General features: G+C 42.1%; 1 protein-coding gene across 1 annotated transcript in view; it reads right to left on the reverse strand.

Annotated features, from left to right (window-relative positions):
* The window catches only part of ccnd2a (cyclin D2, a), a 161859-nt gene extending 139633 nt beyond the window's left edge, over nucleotides 1-22226 (reverse strand). Inside the window, exon 1 of the mRNA XM_076885537.1 lies at nucleotides 22103-22226. The gene's annotated coding sequence lies outside the window, so the exon portion shown is untranslated. The remainder of the gene's footprint in view (nucleotides 1-22102) is intronic.
* Nucleotides 22227-22896: the final 670 nt, after the last annotated feature.

A 22896-nucleotide genomic window follows, 5' to 3' on the forward strand; every position in this document is an offset into this window, starting at 1 on the left:
GCCGGAGGAGAACACAAAAGATGATTTCTGGATTTCCTACTTTTGGCCCAGAATGCAACAGTAAACTTGCCAGACAGCGATTTAAATAGTCATCCCAGTAGCTCCAGCCACACATCAGAGTGCATGTGCAGCATCCAGCAAAAATCCAAGAGTCGTATGCAAGCTTGAGCTTGTTGTTTAGGGCTGCATAATCGATGACCTTTGCATTATCGATCCATAAACTGAAATCTTAAATTGTTAATGCACTACTTGTTTGGTAAACCTGAGAGTCTGTGGTTGCAGTGATGGTGGAGCACAGTGGGAATAAATATGGGACTAACTGTTGGAGGATGGAGCTGTGCAATATTTTAAAATCTGCTCAGATAATCGGTTAAATGCTATCTTAGAAGTGACCTGACTACCTATTCAAACTACCTCCTTAGAGACTCATGGGCATTATGTTTAAAATAAAAACGGACATTGCAAAAGTTTCCAAGGATCAGTGTTTTTTAAAGCTGTATTATGGCTGCAAAAACACAATAAATAAATTATATTGTGCTATAATTTCATGCTACGTGTACACTTAACATAAAAATCACAGACTAAAGTAGATAATATTCATCGGTCCTGTCATTCGTCTGGATGTTACCTTCACACACCCTCGTGAACAACGCTGAACACCTCACACTCCAGCTCAAAGCTCATCCCTGGATGAGTCTTCCAGGTATTCTGTCTACAGAATCCTCTGTAGTATTCATCTAATTAAGATCACAGAAACAACTCTAATTGATATGAAAACACTTCATTCTTTTCTCCACAAAACAACTGCTTGTGACAGCCTGCGCTTTGCAACCTGAACCAGCAGCAATCTATCTCTCATGTATAATGTTAACATTAAGTGAGGCAATAGCACTCATTTCCTCAGTTTATTATTGCACACACTAGTTACACAAAGAAAGCAATCTTACACAATTCACTTCTCCAGGGAGAGCCAAAAAAGAGGAAGCTTCCCCTGTGGGAATGGAAAAGACAAACACAGAGTGACAGGAGTGCTGTGGGCCATTTGGAAAATGTAGACAAGGCTGCAATAGTAGCTCGCTGTTGTTGGTTAAGTCTGGATTCTTTGATCCATTATTGAAAGATCAATGTAAGAGTTTAAAAAAGGAGGAGACAGAAGACTGAAACGTTTTCACTTCTATGGAAGCCCGTTTCCGCCACAGAAAAGAAATATCCATAACTCAAAATTTCAAGTTATTTTCTTGAAATTTTGACTCATTAACTCAAAATCTTGAGAAAACTCAAAATTTTGAGTTATTTTTATCAAAAATCTTCTACTCAAAATATTTTTATTGAGTAATTGTGAATACAGTTTACAAAAAAAGAAGAGAATAACACAAAAAGTGTTTACATTGAATACAAAACAGAGCTTCTCATGTTAGAACATTGGTAAATAAAAAGAGAGGAAAACAAACAACAAAACAACAAAAAGCCACAACCCAAGAGGGATTATGATATTAACTAACCTTTTATTTTTGTCAAAATTATGGATACTTTTTTTTTTTTTAAGTGGCAGAAACGGGCTTCCATACATTTCACCTGGCTTGGAGTATCAAGTAGTGATTTAATACTAGTGTTTAATCAATAAGCTGCATTACTCAATTTAGGGGAAGAGACTTTAAATTATTCTTTTATTTGCAAGGAAACTTCAGGCTTTAACTTAAGCACCAATTTTTAAATGTAAAAATAAAATGTACAAAATGAAAAAGACTTGCATCTATAAATTGAGTTTTTCTTTTTTTAAGGTTGTCGGTTCACTTGACAGCAGTTAAATCACTCACTACTCTAAACATACAAAGCAACGTCTTCATGAGTCGCAATCCTAAGCAAATGATTTGTAAGCTGTTTTGAACTAATACTGCACAGACATCTGATATAAATACCAGAGAGACACACTTCTGTTCACACGCCGTATATATGGTGGGACGTAAAGCACGAAATGTACAATAAAAAAAGTTGCATGTAAGGAAGAGGTAAAAATCAGTTGGATTTCGATCAACTCACTTCTCCTGCTTTTAGTTAGACGAGAAAATCAACAATTATCTGCCCTGAGAATAACGTGTCAGAGTTACACATTAATAAAGACATCTGCTATGAGTCTTTCTAAAAATTAAAGATCTAAGACATCTGCCAGTAGATGGATGGGCTGACAAAGAGAAGTGGCACCAAAACCACATTTTAAATTAATTTCCATTTTCCCGTCAAGGCTAACAAATAAAGACAACCTGTCCTGCGTCACTACCAAATGTCGCACGATGATCCCAAATCCCTTCAACGAGTCAATTATACCTCTCCCCAAGCACTGGCAGAGTATGTAAAGCCAGGACGTTCAGTGGCCTCAGGCTGACTCCAGAGGAAGCCGGCACAAATGACAATCTAGCTCTGACTACAATGACTCTGACACATTAAAGTGTCTTTGAGGTATTTTCTCAAACAGCATATGACCAACACTAAAGACGGGAACTGAGAAACAGCTCCAGTAAAGAACAATTTCCAAATTGTCCAATTCATTGGAATCATATGCTGTTGTCAACTCTTTTTACTGATGCTGGCAGAAAGAAGGAACCCGAGTTAACAACAAAACAAAGAATTGAAGCTATGAAGCAAAACTGAAAATAGAATAAAGGTGAATGAAGCCTTATCAGTTACCACCTCTGACCAACAAAGGAGGAAAACTGCGTTGTTACAGAGGGATTATAGCAAAAAATAGTTTAAGAAGTATGTTCAATGTGTGGATGTGAAGCGTATAGATGTGTGCAGCGTGCTTGGTAGGTGGCATTTCCTTCATGACACCCACACAGACACAGACACACACACACACACACATGTGCGCTTCCCCTACTTGAGCTGACTTGCATGCCGTGACATCTGGTCAGTGCTGAATACGATGTTCAGGGAAGTAAAGCGACTATATGCTGTGCACAATGGAAGGAAAAACAGAAAGCCATGGAATAAAATGCATTACTAGAATTCCTTGGTTCTCCATCAGCGTTTTCCTCCATCAACAATGGGACAAGAACTTATTCTAGTACAGCTTTGCCCTCTGGTAAGGAGACGTGTAGTGCCAAAACACAAGAACAACCAACACAAGTGAGAATAAATCCAAAGTTCAGGTTTTTCTGGGCATATTCTACTAAAATCCTAATAATCGTTTGCTCTTGAGCTAAATAGAAAGCTGCTGACAGTCAGTTTTGGCGTTAAATGAAACTTAAAAAAAACAATGGCACTGGCCGTGTGTGGAAATGAGCTCAACTGCGATTCAATGCAAAATAATCTGCAGTGAATTTATCCTCTCATCCCCCATTACCGCATCCCCCCATGGCTTCATCTGGGAGAGACACTGGTTGAGCGAGGCTGTTGAAGATACCCACCTCCCTCTTCTCCCAGCACTGCCTCAGGAATGCTTTTCTTCTCCTCCCCTTAGCCCCATGTGTAGACGCCCTCTCTGCAGGGTGTGTTTTGCATGTAAAACAGGCTGCAGATGCTGTCCGCAAAAGGGACCGGGAGGGACAAGGGAGACCGGGACACAAGGAGGCCCCACTGCCATGCCACCCGCTTGGCCTCGCCTTGCTTTGCTGCCACCTCCTCCCATAACACCTCTCATTACTTTACCCCTACACCCCCCTCGTTCTTTCCATCCCCGGTTCAACGTGCCACCCCTCCGTCAGCCCCCATCGGCCATCCCTCTGCCACCCTCCTAGCACACGCAGTTGTGCGTCTCCCTGGAAACAAGCTCTAGTTGGTGTATGGAGGCACGCTGAGTTCACACAGACACGCTCACACATACACCGCTCTACTTTAGCGGATAGAAAGACCTGAGACTGCATTCGGACAATGAAAAACAGAAAGAAAGGGGGGAGAAAGAGAGTGATCACCTCTAATAAAATGGTTCTTTACAATCCTGTTATCCATATTCGGCTTGACACGACTACATTCAGGGGAAATAATTAACAAGTGCATGGCGGACATTAATATTGCATTTGACAGGAGACAGGTGGCTGGCTGGGAGCAGATGTTAGGAGGCAGACTGAAGAAAGAGAGAGAAGCAAACTTTTATACTTTAAACATGTCATCTCTGGACTTTCAGATCTTCTGATTTAAATGCGTGTCTGTAGTTGCAAAGCGTTAAGGTAATCTCTTAGTTGCTGTAAACTCATTGTAAACTGATGAAACAGAGTTTTTACTTTATCTTATTAAAACTTTCAGTGCGAGGTTGTGTTGGTTGGACAAACAGGAGCCGTGTGAAAACCACTAATTCCAACAAGCTGTTTTTATTTGACTTGATCTGCAATCGACAGTCACTTTCTAAGCAACATTGTTGCAACATTGTTGCTTAGAAACGGCTCCAGAAGATGAATCAGAAATGTTTGTTACTTTAACGTTCACATTTCTGTGTCAGTAGAGTTCATCAGTTCATCCCTCTCTCTCCACATCCTCAGTCTGCTGCACACAAAGCTCCACAGTGTGGCCAGTTGTAGAGGGTGCAACTGTGATGACATAATGGGGTTTTCCATCCACTCTCAGGATCTGTACAGTGCTGAACAAGGTGTGGTGCAGTGTGAGTGAGAGAGAAGGATAATAACCTTTTACTTTTACAGTACACACAGCTCAGACGGGTGTCCCACAGTCCCCAAAAGCACCTTTGAGTTGATTTCTCACAGCGTGTAGATGTTTGACAAACTGCAGTGCAGGTTTTCAAAATGCTTAAACGGTGTTTTGTGTGAAGCCACACCTGACGTACTGCACATGTGCCAAATCTGACAGCAACTTTAGAGAGATTCAAGTCTTTCTGAATGTCCTCTGAGATGCCTTTACACAATAAGGACATAAAAAGGAACCATCCATCCAATACCAACAGTGAAGGGGGGGGCATCCCTATTCAACCAGGACAGTTTCAAAACCAATTAAAACTAATTCCATATGCTGAATATTGACGCTTGGATTTCTCATTATGCCTACTGCGCTTGTCGACAGTTGTTCACTGTACTGTATGTGTGCGTCTCAAAGGGGCTGCAGAAAACATGTGGGTCAGGAGGCAGGGACTCTGGGATTCTTCATGCTTTGCTCCACCATTTGGAACCACTCTCAGCCTATCACTAATTCCTCCTTCTTGGCAGCTCTACAGTTTACCCTCTCTCTCTCTCCCTTTCCTCTTTTCATCAGTGCTGGCAGTAGAACTGTAGTCTACATTCTGCACTAATTAACAACCTTCAGAGAAAGACCACCAAACTGGTGAACTGGCACACTCAAAGCACGCTTACAGTTAGACTCTCTTTTACTCTGTAATCTTTCTTAGTTCTCTATCCTCTAGATTCTATTGTACTGGAGGTTGTGCTGTATGTGCCAATGCAACTAAGCTAAGCTAAAGAGAACCAGTTTGAGAACCAGTTTGGCTCAGTGAGATGAGTAGCTGCTTTGAGACCAGGAAGCCCGGGTTTGAACCCTGCTCATGGTAACATTTCTTTTCTAGGGCAGGGATAGCTCAGTAGGTAGAGTGGTGGCCCATGATCAGAAGGTCGGGGGTTTGATTCCCCTGAACTGCTACCCTGAGGAAGGTACCGTCCCTACACACTGCTCCCCGGGCGCCCAATGGCTGCCCACTGCTTCACAGAGTGAATGGGTTAAATGCAGAGGGGAATTTCCCCAAAGGGATCAGTAAAGTATACAAAAAAAATAAAATAAATAAAACTCCACGCAAACATAAGCGACAGCTCGCAATCAAATTTGCACAATATTTCTCTGACTTGTAGTAGTACATCTGTTGAGAGTATTGCGGTGCTTTTGCCTAGTTATGAAGAGACTCGGAAAACTTCAGGCAAACAATATCATCCAAACCAGGTCACATGGTTGGTGGGTTTACTTTGGTAGAATATTAAGAAACTCTTATGAGTTTCCTATAGGTACCAAAATAAGCTAGAAAGAAAGCGATTTAGTGGTAAATCTGACTTTTTAAGCCTTCTCCTCCACTCAGCGTGCACATTATTAGACACCCAGAGAGAAAACGAGACATGATTTATCTACTAAAGACGGTAATTAACTTGTATGTTACAGGTGTGTGATGTTGGAATATGTAAACAACATGAATACAGCTCCCGTCATCAGATCAAGGGAGGATCAGGGTAACTCGATTTGCTGAATCAATTCAATTCAATTTTATTTACACAGCGCCAAATCACAACAACAGTCGCCTCAAGGTGCTTTATATTGTAAGGTCGACCCTACAATAATACATACAGAGAAGAACCCAACAATCACATGACCCCCTATGAGCAGCACTTTGGTGACAGTGGGAAGGAAAAACTCCCTTTTAACAGGAAGAAACCTCCAGCAGAACCAGGCTCAGGGAGGGGCGGGGCCATCTGCTGTGATTGGTTGGGGGGAGAGAAGGAAGACAGGATAAAGACATGCTGTGGAAGAGAGACAGAGGTTAATAACAGATATGATTCAATGCAGAGAGGTCTGTTAACACATAGTGAGAAGAAACACCCAATGCATCATGGGAATCCCCCAGCAGCCCACGTCTATTGCAGCATAACTAAGGGGTCATTCAGGAGGCTCTGTCTCCCATCCTACTTTTAAATACTCTAGGAACAACAAGTAGGCCTGCAGAGCGAGAGCGAAGTGCTCTAATAGGGTGATATGGTACTACAAGGTCATTAAGATAAGATGGGGCCTGATTATTTAAGACCTTGTATGTGAGGAGCAGGATTTTGAATTTAACAGGGAGCCAATGAAGAGTCACTAATATTAATATATTTTCCATGATGCTATTGTCTTTTTTTTTTTGCCTTCAAATGAGCAAAGTAATATTTAAGATGGCCAACATGCTCATAAGAGTCTATGCAGTATACTGGAGCGCAGACACACACAGACAGACACAAATCCACACACTGCGTCAAAACCCCGAGCTGCTGGTCAGGAGCATCAATTGAGTCTCTGTTCAGTCCCTTTGCCTTCCTCGTCTACACTGCCTTCTTCCACCGCCGACGTCCACACCGCATAATTTGTCATAGGAAAGCACAACTCTCAAAGGAAACAGGCAGCCTTCAAAGCAAGCTTGACTTAATATGTAGTACAGTGCTGTTATCCAGTACTCAATTGTGTATCTCTCACAAGTTTCTCACCTCTAATTGTAAATTCTTAGAGTTCCTTTAGGAAAGTTGATGAATACGAAGGTGTGGCAGGGAGGCTGCTGACTTCTCAAGTAGTAGATTTGTACGATCGCTAGGAGACTTTGCAAGCAGAGAGTACCTTGCAATTGGAGGAAGTGCATAAATTGGAGTCACAATGCCATAAAAGGCGTGCCACCAAAGACAAAATCAAAGGCAAAGGAAGTGGCTCCAGATAGGGCTGGGCCATATCATACCGTTCACGGTAACACCGGTATAATGTTGGGCAACGATAAGAAAATGAAATATTGTGATAAAATATGGGTAAAATGTGCAGTGCCTTTGTTTTCATACGCACATGGCGGTGACGGAGAATGAGAAGGGCGAAAGCGGATCGTTGAATGAAACGATGAACCAGAACTGGTTTGTAAAAATGCTGCAGCTTCACTGGTGTGGAACTGGTTTAGCTTTCGTCCGTCAGATACACAACAAAGCACTATTTTTGGTAGCGCATGCTAGCGGGCCGCCGTTATTACCGTGTTGTTTGGAAAATACGGCGCACTTAAAATCAATCCTTTGATTTTTCTGACAGTCGACAGAGCCCCTTATAACCCCGTGTGCCTTATGTATGAACTCTGGTTGTGTTTACTGACCTCGAAACGATTTTATGTGCACGGCGCTCGAAAATCTGTCAAATGTTTCAGTGCGACTTTGCTGAGCTACCAAGCCGCACCGCTTGATGCATTGTGGGAGCATTACGGCTATCGTAGGCGGAGCCTCGCGGAGTGATACGTACTGTGCTTCAACATAATATTACCGTACTGTGTGTGTATAACCTCTTTTTAAGTTTTGTGGATATTATACATGGTTATGCTGAGGATATGTCGGCCAGTTTCCACTGGAAACGCCTTTTGGTTAAACTGTCAGCGAGGAATTTGCATTTGCACTGTTACATTTTTATATAACATTAATGCACATAAAAAACAGCTGCTTGTTTAAGTGAAAATACATTGATGGGTTTTTTGCACTAATAAAGTTGAGGAGTTGTAAAGTGTTTTGTCTCACGTCAATTATATCGTCAGTTATATCGTTATCGCAAATTTTCAAATGTATATTGTGATAAATATTTTTGGCCATAGCGCCCTGCTCTAGCTCCAGACGACCTCAAAGCAACCTTGAGTAAGATACTACATTAGTGTTTTGCTCGAGCTATCGATCCCCCCAATAATTCTGCATAATGGGGAAAAAAATCTAAAGTTTAGTAGCGCTGCATGAATATAAAGCAGCAGGTTACTGACGAAGAACTGAGCCGACTGCATAACTAAACAAGATGCTTGCATTCCCAGCACAACTGCAAGAAATGACAGAAGCATTCAGGAAAACCAAAAACGCAGACGGAAGATCAGGAAGATCAGGCGGCATCGAGGGGCCGATGCTTTTAGGCCTCCTCCACAAACTCAGCTGCGGGTCAGAAGCCTGGCAAGAACCCAAACATATAAAGCGAGAGGTGAGGAGTAAAGAATGAAGGAATTCAAAGGAGACAGTTTGCCTTGTTTCCCAAAGAGATGCACTGGCACGCCAGTGATCACAGACAGCCTCCAACGTTAAGTGACTCTGAATAGAAGCGAGGCAACGGCGAGAGAACGGCACAACAAGATCACTGGACCAGAGCGGGGCGAGCGGTGCTGGCAGTACCGCGGCATTGTTGCGGGAGCCGAGGAGGAGGCCGTCGCAGCCCGAGCCGACCGCTAGCCACGTGCTCCTCATCGAGGCCCGCGTGAATTATTACATTTCAGTCTGTTATATTTCATCACGGCTCATTACAGACAGACAATCGAGCTCGAAGAGGAGCGCCGTACTCGGGGTCCGCCCAGATGCCCTCGGAAAGAGAGAGAGAGCGAGAGAGAGTAAGAGAGAAAGAGGGAGAATCCCTGCACTCTCCCCTGAAAAGGATAGAGGAGGATGGACAAAAACACATTGTCTGTGGATTTAAAAAGGAGGCTTATGGCTGCTATGAAAAAGCAATGTGCTTTTAGAAATGGAGGAGAATGAATATGCCTGCTGATGCCCACTCAATGAGATGTACGCTGGTGGAGCCATAGAAAAGAAGTGAGAAATGAAAGGGATGGAATCTGAGGCAAATGACACTTGAGTGTTTGGAAATAACTGACAGCTGCACAATGGGACAGCAAAACAGACTGCAATCTGCTCATAGCTAGATGAAAAGACAGGGAGCTGAAAAGAAGTGTGACCAAATACATACAGAGATACTGTCCATTCACAGCTGAGCGGATAAACAGACAGCCGTGAAAATGGGCGAGAAAGGTGAGGTTTAACTACAATAGATGACCCGAACAATGAGATAGCTCCAAAGGCTCCGTGAAACAATTAGGCAAGTATACGAGCGATACGAGAAGTGCTCGCTTTAGGCCGCGACAGTTTTTATTTACCACATTCAGTCTCAACACGTTTAAGCAGAGACCGAACGCTGAGAGTTTAGGAGAAACTTTTCATGTCGTTAGACCGAAGCGCAGCCGATCACAAACCAGACGACGTATCCCTGCGCGAATATGTACAATCACTGTGTCTCTCCTGACGAGGCTTTAATGTGCACATGCAGGCTCGTCTTCTTAATCTGTGTGTGTGTGCAGAGAGAGAGAGAGGGAGAGAGGTATTAAAACACACTCCTCTTGTCACTTGCTGTTCGCTGCATAACACAGACATTTTCCATTCTGTCAGTGCAAGCAGCGAGCACACTGGCTCCTTCTAAACTCAGCCGCCACTTCATTAAATGACTTCAGACTCTTGGCAGAGTCAGTGGGAAAAGTCTATATTAACTGTGTGTGAGATCCACGGGGTGACCAACAAAGGCCATAGTTGTTCCTCTGTGTTGGGTGCTGCTTGGGGAACTTCTGGGGCCTATTAGGGTACCCCCTCCACTACCCCAATGTGTCTACCACATGCTCCTGTTTCTCCTTATCCTCACTCTTGACTTCATACACCATGCATACATGCACAGACACAAGGATGCACAAAGCTTTGCTGACCTCTGCCCAACTTTTCTGTAGTTGGTCCCAGAATTAGTAGAACTAGACACAGCATGAAGGGGACTGCGACTGTTTAGACTGGAGAACGCGGTGAGGCGCAGGCTCTGGTTCCTGCTTTCGCAGCCCAACATGACGACCGGCAGTCTGATGGTACCTAATGGCCGGGTGGTACTGTTGCTCAACCAGGTGAATGTGCTGGATCATTTGGGAGCAGATGGGCAGAACTGTCAGTGACACCAACAACAGCACTCGAAAACCGCATCTGTTGTAATGCAAAATCTGGCGAAAGACTTTATCTGTAAAAATCCCAAATTTTTAGCATTCAAACAAATGTTTCCCATTAAATCCTTTGTCATAACAGCTTATTCAGCCCAGACTGCGGAGCCTGGGCTGAGCTGACATTGAGCAACAAATGCAGTCGTAACTCTATTAAAGTAACAGCAAACAATCCTTTTCTATAATAATACAGCACAACTGATTGGTAGATTTAGCAGCTCAAGTTTCAAACTCCTGGATGGAATGTAAAGTGTAATATTATCACGGTCTCATTAATGGTTTCACACGTGGAGACGAAGCCACAAACAGCTCAGACGTGAGTGATCAAATCTAGTGCCGATGACACTTAAACACAGGGCCACAAACTCGCACGCACAGAACGAGATCAGCGTCCAACAAACCACCGACTTCACCGACAAAGGCACAGCAGGCAAACAACCGGCAATTAATCAGCTAGATTGATCTGATACGCCAGTTTGTGTAAATTCTGCCGTGACCTTTAACCAATCTGGTGGATTTATTTGTTCTAATTAAGCAGATTAGGGCCACATGCCTTTGCAAATTAAGTCATTTATCTTCATGTGACAAGTTAGGAGGAAAGACCAACTGCCCCCAAGGAGAAAGGGCAATTTCTTCAATACTGTGAGGTCTGTCAAAAAGGTTCAAATTGGCCCCCCACATAGAAGGACAACACACTGCACAACTGGGTTGTTGTGTTGAGCTCATTTGATATTACAGCATTGCTTTAGATTGTGTTGCCACATTTATAACAATTCCTATGATAGATTTCTTCATACTTGTTGTTACGTGCATGTAAAGACAACTACAGGTCAAACATACAGCAAGTATCTGTTGTAAAAAGCTGCTCCTTTGTCACAAGGGGTCAGTGTTGCATTGTTGACTGCACAGAGCCCGATGCCCTTCCTGATGTCTCCAGCCATTAAACCAGTGACCTTACCCTTGTCATGGGAATGTGTTAACCACTGCACTATACAGGCACATCTGCTGTACTAAACAAAAGAAAAGCTGATGGACACGTTCCCGTGCAACAACGTCAACGGTTTTTTTAGACACCCATTATTCCCCTTCACAGTTTAAAGCTTGGCCAAGAGGTTAAAAATAACCCACAATGTCTAAATCTACAGAGGCCGGAGCCAGGAGGGACCCGAAGGTGGACTGAGCCAAGTAAGAGGCCTCCTCAGCTAGTCCAGCAAAACACTGAAGCCTGGGAACTTCAGCTTGTTTTCCGTACTGTAAGCCCACCTACTGGACCGACCTTGCACGTGCAGCGTCTCGATGAGTGTGCGTCACAGATGTAAGCTGAACACAAAGCGATGCATGCGATCGACACAGCTCTGATTCCATTCAAGTTTCCCCGTGAACGCTCACAATCAGCCTGATCCTACAGTTCATACCAGAGTCCATCCTTGTTGTTGCCAGAATTTCACAAAGCACACCTTTGACTGGGAAGTCTTCATCAAGGGAAGTTTTCTTTAAATTAAAATATACCACAAAAATGTTAATACACACATCCACGCAGCCACTAACCTGTAAATGACTCCCATCACCCTGAGCCATCTAACGCATTACACAAGGAGATTCAGAATGAAGGAATAACACGAGGCAACAATATGGCTCAGTTCTTTTCACTGTGGGGGTTTCACCCTGTGTGGAGATATAAAACACTATATCCTTCCTTCTCCCGAACAAGCAGACCCCCCGCCCCCCTCCACACACACAGAACATTCTCCTCTAATCCACATCCATCCTCTATGCGGAACGTCGTCCAGATTGGTTTCCTTCTAGTATAAACTTCCAACTTGAGGTCAGGCTTTGGGATCACAGGGCCAACAGAAGGTCATGTAGCTCGACTTCTACAGACGGAGCGAGCTCGTTAGTTATTTGTCTGCCCTCAGTTGCACCTTTTCACATCCCTAACATGCTGAATTCTGTTGTTAATGCTATGTTAGCGGGCTGCACTCAACATGATGGGACTTTGGATTCACTTTGGATCTGTGGCAGTCTTGGTCACCTCCTGGATCAATCCTGGATGGATGGATGGGTGGATGGAAGGATGGGTGGATGGCAGACTGGATAATGAAAATTTAAAAAAAAAAAAATCCAGGAAACTCCAGGAAGTGAGTGATCAATGTCTATTGTGAGGATTAGTTTAACTAGATAAGATCACTACACATTTATTAATATTTATTATTGTTTACTTATTTTTCTGCATCTTAGACTTTATTGATTCTTCGGTTCTTAATGGCTACTTAGTTTACTCGTTCGGACTGACTGGCTCACACTTCGTGTTTTTCATTTTTAAAAAAATATTCGATTTCTCAGAGTAACTACAACAACTGAGCCAAGCAAGCATAAAGCACTTCTAGGTAGATATTCCAAACAGTACGCAGCCCTAAACGTGATACAAATGGTTTTCTGTGTGTTTTTTGCAGTTTAAAAACAATAAAATCTCAATTTGAATCCTATAACTTAAGCTGACTGATGCTCTGTCATGTAAAACACTGTCTCAGGGAGTGAGTAGAGATTCTTACAGTGTATTTTTAAAGCACATCAGCATGACTATTCTGCCATCTAGAGGTACAATATAAGAATAGCAGCCGTGATTACTTGGAGCACTATGGGGGAACATCTAGCGCTGACAGCCTACGTGTACAGCATGTGGATCTGAACGTTCATAAAATGAACTTCACCTAACGCTGTGGATCAAAACTGAATGGAGAAAATCTTCACTGCATTTTTGTCACTCTGTATTTAACCCATTAAAGCAGAAGACTGGGAGATATTTCACTCTACAATAGGAATCACATTTGAAAATGTTTGCTTGACATTAGTTAAATATACTAACTATGTGGTATTTTAAAGTTAAGTACATGTTAATAAGTGTACAATTAAAGGCAGGTTAATTTTTCCATAAATAAAATAACATTACAAAAAACAAAAACCACGACCAGCAGTGCCGTGTAATTGCTAATAATTCAATACATGAAATAATTGCTCAGTATAAAAATAATTGCAGGTGTTGTTAGCGGCGATTTCACATTCTTGAGAAGTACTTGAGGTTAAATAAGTGCTTGAAATCCAACCTTTAAATGTCAGAATAATTGATATTTGTAATTTAGAAAGTTGTTGTGCGCATAACGACGCCCTCTGCGTGCAGCCAGACTGCTGTGACGCCAGTTCCTAAACGCACATTACAACTGCACTAAGTAACGGTGTGTCACCTGTATGGAACGCCAGGACTGCCATAATGAATTAATTAAATACACCATTAAATAATTAATTAATTAATTGTGTCAATAATTAATTAAAATTGGAAATAATTAATTACATAAATATTTATGACACGTGTAATTAATTAATTACTGACATATTTAATTAATTAATAACACATTTAAATAATTATTGACAGTTTTAATTAATTATTTAATGATTTATTTATTTAATTCATTTTGGGACTTTTGTCCCCTTCATCTCTCTCCTTGAAATAATTTTATCTGTCAGCCTCACCCATCAAACTAAGTGGGCGGGGTCAAATCTAACATTTGATTGGTTGCCCGCAAAGTAAGTCAAGACAGGTCGATCCTAGATAATCGATTGCTTGTGTGGACTTGGGGCAGCCAGGTATCCCAGAATGAACAGGCAGCAATGGTGGTGGTGTACAGTTTTAGAATACCCCGTTTTTTTGTCACCAACTACACTTTTAATAGTGTTTTAGCTGCGAATGTAGTGGCGTAATCTTCACGTCTGGTCAGGTTGTCAACATAGAACATGTTTGCAAAAGTGCTCAGATGTTTTCAGAGATGTCACTAGCTCTGCTAACAGTCAGCTGACAGAGTGCACCGAGCTCACAGCCCCGGTGTTCCAGCTTAACGGGGGGGTTAAGTTAAACAGTTTGTTTACATATTCCACTCTCCGTGTTCCACATGTTGCATTCGCAGATTCTCATTTTCACCGAACGATCGTCTCTTTCCACCTGGTCTTGTGTCTCTGTGCTTCTGTAACATAAAGAACAAGCTGAGTTGTTTCTCAGGACACCAGCGATCAGCTCAACAGACCCTCAGTTTACCTGCATGCATCCTCCTCCTCACCTGTCAGCTGTTTAACACCTGCTGCTAATTCAAGAAACATGCCCACGTGACCTGGTGATAGTCACAGTTTAACTGGGCAGCCGGTGCTCGATATAACACAATGTCAGCGCATTTTTCTGCACAAGATAAGTAAATATAGTGTTCACTGGCACATGTGTTAGACTGAACCGTTCGCTTTTCTTTATCTGGTGTGTTTTGGATTTAACAGTGAATTTTGAGATTAAACTGACTTTTAAAATGTTTTTATACAAAGAGGAAAGAGAAGGCGCATTTCCACCGAGAGGAGCAGAGTTTGCAACAGCATGCTCATCATGAAGTCTGCAACCTGGACAGAAATATTATATCATCTGTTTTTTAATAGTTATTCAACTGTATTCTAAGCACCAGCTGTCTGTTAGAAATTTTAGAGTTTACTTAACTAAAAATAAACAAGGTTAACATACAATTTGTGATTTTTTTTTTTTTTTGCTTTTTCGGTCATGTTATGTTTACCTGTCAAAGGCTTGTTACAAACTATGAAACACATGGTGCAGACTTCTGGATGTTAGAAGAAAACTAATACCGCTCATGAATGAGACTAAAGGCAGGAAGGTGTCCTGTAAAACTAAACATGTTAATAGGACCTCCCTATTTATATCACAGTTTATGATATAGCACGTGTATTTCAGTAATAGCCTGCTGATTTCAGTGTAGTGGTGAACAGTTACACAGCTCACGTAGGCGTTATCTGTGATACTCCTTAACTATAATTTATCCAAGTTAACTTCAGTTAACCATTCAGACAGTTCTTTTGCAATGAAAAACAAACACCCATGCTGCCGGGAGGTTTCCTCAGTGCCAGCTGTTAACATTATAGCTGCTTATGCAGTAACCATGGTAACCACGGACTCTGAGCGGCTGGATCGACGGAGGTCAGACAACAATTTTACATGTATGATCTTAAAACAGGACACAGCCACTATACGTGCTGGCCTCATATCAAATGTGAAAGCAGACTGAGTCTATGTTTGACGTTTGTTTATATCTAATCTTCCTCTCAAACATTTAAGCAGCAGCGAGTCTGCAGCTGAGGGAACACAAACTCAAACTGTCCGAACAGGTTTGCTCGTTTCTTGCGTGGATTCATTTGGTGATTCATTAAATGTATAACTGTTATCCTAATCTGCTGCTGAGTCTCTTACACTGATGAAAATGCAGAAAACACAGATCACACCTGTTCAACCAATCACTTTCATTCCACTTTGATCTGGACAAACTGGCGGTTCATCTCTGCTACAGTGTTGTTAGACTGCTATATGTTTTTGTTCTTTATGCTGTAGATTTTCACGTCTCTGGAATAGTTGGCAGTAATACGGATGATTTTCTGTAAAATCATACTGATATGAGCCGTGACATATTCGTAGATGACCGTTAGATTAGTCAGCTGGGAAACTCTGTGTTAACTCAGAGCTGAGGATATCGTGGACATGCTGACCTCGCTGCGTGGTGTACAGGGCCGTTTACCCTCATGATTAATATTCACAATAAAAATATTAGCCGAACATCATGAAGTCTGTATGTGTTTCATAGTGTCGAACAACCTTTGTACAGTTAAAGCCAGCAGTTACTACATGACGGAAACACCAACGTTATCTCTTTTATGCGTTTATACACAGGTCACGCTGATTACTGAACAAAAACCCAAAGATCAGATGTTAAACAGATGTATTTGCTCTCTCTCCTCCTTAAACATGTTTTTAATGTTAGTTATAATTCAGAATTGGTGACTGAAACACGTAGGACACATAAGAACATCGGGAAATAAATCCCTGATAAATATAACCTCAGTAAAAGAAGTCAGCGGGGGTTACTACAGCTGTGTACCAGGCCTGCGCTTTGTCAGTGGCAATAACAGCTCGATTGCTTGCGAGGCGAGCGGGTCTATCCCACGCTTTGCCGTGAGACTGGGCAGACATCTCCGAAATCATCGAAGCACTTTTGCAAAGAGGCTGTATCTTGACAAACCGACCAGACACATGAAGATTAAACCACTACATTCTCAGCTAAAAAAATATTAAAACGGTATTTGGTGACACACAAACGGTTTTTCAAAGTTCAGTTCTGTTAGCTTCCACATGCCGGTTGTTGTGTGCTAGAAACAATGGCCACCAGGCCAAAGCAATGGTTTTGACTCGATCAGCGTTTTAATTATTTCGCATTTTAATAAATTCATTATTGCCACATTTAATTAATTATTTAATGGTGTATTTAATTAATTCATTATGGCAGTCCTGGCATTCCATACACTGTATCTCACTGCGTCATGTAAATGTTGCATGTGGGTAACTTTGACACCACTAGAGGTCGGAGTTCGACCACTTATGAACAAATGTGAAAAAGCCCATAGTTGCTGCATTAATTACGCTCTTTCAACAAAGTCAGTAAACAACTGGATGAAGAATAAAAATGCAAAGAGCTCAGATGAGAAGCTTCGTCTAACACGGCTTTTTCAGCAATCAGATTGAAAGTAACAACTGTTCCCACACTCAAAGATGATCATAAAGCATGAGTGAAATATCGCACAGGCAACTGAAATCTGCTCTTTCTATGAGATACACGACAAAACATTACTCATACCAGAAGACATCAGTCATTTCTACCCTTGATTTTTTTAATGTAGGACATAAATAACTTTCTCCTGTTCTCCCTTTACAATACCAACTCGTGTTCTTTGTTTTTCACAGACCACTTCATTTAGTTTGATTTAACTTTGCTTTTTTTATATGAACCACACCGGATGTGAAGATGCAAACTCATCTTCACAGAAGAAAAAAAAAAGCCCCATTTGAGCAAAGTGGCACACTGTGCTGCTTAAAAAAAAAAAAAAAAAAAAAAAAAAGCGTACCTCTGGGAAATGCACCGACATGTCTTGACGTAGACTCTCAGGGGAGTTTGCAACACCAAAACATTGCAATGTCAACAGCTGACATACCTATCAAACAACAAGACACACCCTACAACAGCTGTAGTGACCTTAGAAATCAGGCAAAGACAAAGATTGTGCATCAATAATGCACAGCTGTGAAGTACAGCAAACAAATACAGTGTCTAAAAATATGCAGCAGAAAGCTGCACTGCATTGAGGTTTATTAATAGCCCAAGCTGTACTTTGTGTTCCCCTTTTAACGAGTAAAACACACCAGTATTATTGCAACAGCAGTTTAATTAGACATCAATAAATAAACCCTTAACACAAGTATAAATGGTTTTTTTGTGATGCTGCCACTTTAAGGTGTAGAAACAAACAAACAAAACCAAGATGTTTCATTGACAGCCAAAACTACCCACGGAGCAGAAAATGACAGCAACATAAACAAGTCAATAGTTCATTTGGCGTGAACGTTTTAAAGTAGGGCTGGGCGATATGACCCAAAATTCATATCTCGATATTTTTTACCTGGATGGCGATATAAGATATATATCTCGATATTTATTTTTAAAGCCATAAGTTAAGAACAAAAAGAGAGTTCTTAGTCACACTGTGTCCCAGATGTCACACGGGCACTTTTATTTACATACAGCGTAGATGTACACGAAGAAATTACTCAAAAATAAATTATCAGCATTTATTAAATAATCATGGTCTATAAATAAAAGAAAACAATGTTGTTTTTGTGCATAACAAAAAGCTCACAATTGTGCAGTGAAAATGTAAACTAATAGACGCTGAGCATAATAACAAAGAGACAGATTTCACAGCTGCACCACGTCTCTGAACAGGTGCCATTTGTGGTCCTTATACACACACAGTACGTATCACTCCGCGAGGCTCCTCCTCGGTAGCCGTAATCCTCCGACAATCCATCAAGCGGTCATATTAAAACATTTTTTGACAGATTGCTGAGCGCTGTGTATCACATAAAATCGGTTCGCGGTCAGTAAGCACAACCAGAATTCATACATAAGGCGCACTGTCGATTTTTGAGAAAATGAAAGGATTTTAGGCCGTGCAGCTCCTCCGGGCTGCATGTCGTTAGCGTGGTTAACTCGCTAACACGTTGACGCCGTCCAGCCCCACGCACGGGGCGATCCGCGGTAACTCGCTAACGGAGATTTTCCGCTTTCATCTTGTCATTGCCTGCAGGTGAAGCTATGGGGGAGGGGGAGTTGTGTTCAGTGAAGGAGAGGCGAGGCCGAGTAACGTTGCGTAGAGACAAAAGTGGACGAAAGAGAGGCAAACCTGCGGCTCCACAAGTATAATTATAACGTAACATAGACTATATCGATATAAACGATATTGTCACATCTTATATCTCGTATGAAAATATATCGATATTTTTTTAAAAACTCGATATATCGCCCAGCCCTACTTTAAAGTGTAACTCATGTAACTGCATCCCTACAGGATGTGAGCTGGAATAATCAGCATCAGCGAGATGTTCTTTCCTGCAGAGCAGATGTTAAATCTCAGAGATCCCAGTCCAGTTGTGTAGTAGACACATCGGAAGACACAATCCAACCGCGCTCTGCCTCCTCTTCCTCCTCCTGCTCCACTGAAAACATGCCAGCAGTCTTCGCTTAAAGAAACTTCTTCTCACACCGACTCGTCGTTTCTACTCGTCTTTGTTTCTCACAGGCCGACATCGAGCAGCATCACGAAACACCAACAAGCCGTTTAGTTTGGCAAAGTACTGTTTTCTGAGAAATACACACAAGAGATCAGCCGCTTTACCAAAGCAGCTGATATCGACATCATCTGTGATATTACAAGAACCATGACAGTGACTTCCCAGAAGAGCAACTTTTTACTCAAGGTGAAACTCCAAAATGACGTCAACAACTTCATTACTGATGCGTATCACCACAACAGTATTTTGCAGGAAGCAGCTTCTTCGTCGCTCACACTCACTCGTTAACTAGCCAAAAATAACTGATACATAATGCAGAATGTTATTATATGGTTCTCTATTGTCCTTTTACCCTTTGTGTTTGTGTTGCCTCTTTTTTCTTCTCTATATGTAACATCGGCACCGAGTCAACACGTACGATCGTTATCTTCGTCTAACCTACGTCGGGGGTCGGCACATTGTGTATTCAAAGCAATCTAACCACCAAAACACTGCGGTCTGTAAGCCACAGCTGACATTTGTTTGTGTTTAGGTGCTGTGATGGGAAACGATGACGTCAGCGTGCTTCATGTACTGTCAGGGCGGTTAACAGCCCAACCTGAAAACAAACAATTCTCATTTCCCCTTCAACAGTCTGATCGCTGCTTGAGGTCATGAGCAACAATAGTTTTAAAGGGCACTCCAACAGCGATAAAGCTTTTATTATAAATCAAATGTTGCGGTGAATGCTATCAAACGTAAAAAACAAACAAACTCGTATTTCCTCAGAGTATTTCTGTTTTTAACTGACATGCAAATGCAACAAAACCACAGTGCGCCTTGTGAGTCCAGCTGTTATAAAACCCACACACTTACCGGCAGCTGATACGTCACGTGCAAAACAGAACAAACTGGGACATAGGTGGAGTTTTTACGTGATGACACGGCCTGCTCACTCTAAAAACGTTAGAAACAAAGCGATGCAATTGTGAAACTGCGGGGATCATTTCTCAACTTTAATTATTTGATTCTGTTTGAGGGCCAGATAAGATGATGGGTAATTTCACAGAATTTCCCTGAGATCTACCGAATCAGTTTCAGTGGTAACAGGTAGCTGACACACAGCTTGTGTGAACTGAGGCAGCCAGACGACAACAATCAAACTAACACATGTGGGCTGATTTTCTTGTGTAACTTTAAAGAGTAAAATAATGCCTTTATTAGTTGCACAATTTCACAATTACATAATCTTTGGAAACTGGTGGCAGCATTTGGAAATTTTCCAAATTAACGTTGGGAAACTGCATATTTGGACAGTCTTCATTATATGGAAAAGACTTGTGAAAAACACGTCTCTCTGTTCTGTTTCTGTTAAACATGTAACTTTGCCAGTTTAGTGTAAGCAACTCAATAATTCCAAGTAAAATATACCCACAAGTTTACTCTTCGGGTTTATATTTGACCCTGTCTACCGTGGTGTCGCTTTCTATCCAAAACAACATCAGCAAACCAAAAACTGCCCGTAAAAAGAGGCAAAGGACGCATGCAGACAAGTAAATGCAGCAACTGTTAAGCTTTGGACGCTGTTAGGAGACAGCTGAGATGAACTTCTTCAAAACAGAAATGTACTAAGAATGAGCATGATACCATCAAGAAATCAACTTCACAGACCACAAAATGAAATGCGTCACATTTCCAGAGAAGTTACAGCGGAAAAAGTCTAAAATTGAAGCCCCCCCCCAGGTCTGACTGCCTGCCAAACTTAACCTGATTCACTTTCTCAGCCACTCTGACAGGAAACTTTTCCTCCCCCTTCTGTCTCGGCTCCTCCTTCGCTGCAGTGGGCGTGCTGAGGGAACACAGAGCATGCAGATGTTGATGTTCCACAACGAAAGCTGTGCCCACATCCGCTCTGAACCGAGTCTCCCGCAGTCTACAGCAGGCTGTTCACACTTAACAGTAACACAGCAGGCAGTACTGCTTCTCGCCACTGGAGCTCGCAGATCAAGAACGGAGTTTAAACTTGGAGTCTGTAAATTTTAGTGTGAAACACACGCAGAAAATCGCATATTTAAATGAAATTAGAGAAACAGGTGTAACTTGACTCGTGACTCTGATTTATGGCTTTTCATACATTATAAGGAGCTTTTTCAACATTTCTCAGCGTGACTCCTTTCTCGTGTCCTGCAGAGTCAAATTTCCTCTGAAACATTTGAGGCAGGCTTTGAGTAAGCAGCTCCTGATACCTGCTCTTATAGCAACCTGACGCATTCACAGGCTGTGAAGCAGCCTAATAACAGGTCTGTCTCACTCAGGCGGCGGGCAAATGCTGAGTGCTTTTTACAGAAGTGTGCTCCATCATTAGCCTGCTCGTTGAAATTACTCCGAGAAATCAAGGATTGTTCAATTTAAACGGCCAGGACCAAGCGCTCTCTCGCAGCCTCACACACATACATGTCGACAGGAAGAGGGGAAGCAAGAGTGGCCCACTCTTCTTTAAGGAAATCTCTAAAATTGAATTCAAATCCCACCGACTGATGAAAAGTCTCGCTAATCATGCTTTTAGGTGATGCAACAGACACACTTTGCTCAAACGACACCGAAACGATCCAATGCAGACGTGCAGCAGCTACAAGCTGTTTCCTACTCAGGACTGGAATTCACCATATAGTGGCGACGTCATTCGATACATTGAAGCAACCTCTGGCGACGCGTCCACATAAAACGGTTACATTTGGTCTTTCTGGACTGTCTCCAAACGCCCAGCGCGCATTTCTCCTCCACTTGTCGCGTGAAATGACAGCTGTTTTTGCACCCACTCTACTATGAGTAACGACAGCACGCATACAAACAGTGGGGGCGCGCGCACGGTGCGCGAGACACAAACACAGAATGGAGACAAAAACGGCGAGCGTGTAACACACATAACTGCGTCTCACCTGTTTTGAGTCGTTTGAGTCTCTCGGCTGCAGCACCACCGCGCTGTTTCGTAGTAAATACGGCGGACGAGCTTTAAACCAGCGTGTAGAAGTTGTTTACAAAGTTTCACCGTGAATTCCGACACTCTGATTGGTCTGAGTAAAGTTTAGTCAACGCCCCAAACCTCGGTCACCGGGCCGAGTGTCAAACTTGTTTCCCGGACTCGCTGCATTCATGTAACACAGGCAAGGAGGCGAACGAGAACACTACGCTGTAAACGTGAAGTTTAATATGAAACGTGGAGGCGATCGCAGCAGATTGCCCACTTATATTTGCTTTAATTTCAGTTCAGTTGTATTTACACAGCGCCAAATCACAACAACAGTCGCCACAATGTGCTTTATATTGTAAGGTAGACCCTACAATAATAGATACAGAGAAACACCCAACAATCATACGACCCCCTATGAGCAGCACTTTGGCGACAGCGGGAAAGAAAAACTCCCTTTTAACAGGAAGAAACCTCCGGCAGAACCAGGCTCACAAATATGAACATACACACTTCAGTTCTTTAAGCCGTTGATATTGACGACCCTTGTGTGGTATTAAATGTCCGTATTTATTATGAATATTTATTTATTTATTTTAATTATGGTAGTTTTTATTTTAATGGAGAGAGACAGAATATCAAAAATCCAGAAAAAAATTACATGACAGTTATACATTTATTTGCATGAGTGAAATACTGTAATACTGTGCTCAGAATCAGTATCTTCCATTCCAACCTTCATTTCAGCCACCATGGGCAACACCA

Source organism: Maylandia zebra, linkage group LG7, assembly GCF_041146795.1.
Source record: "Maylandia zebra isolate NMK-2024a linkage group LG7, Mzebra_GT3a, whole genome shotgun sequence".
NCBI classification, from domain to species: Eukaryota; Metazoa; Chordata; class Actinopteri; order Cichliformes; family Cichlidae; genus Maylandia; species Maylandia zebra.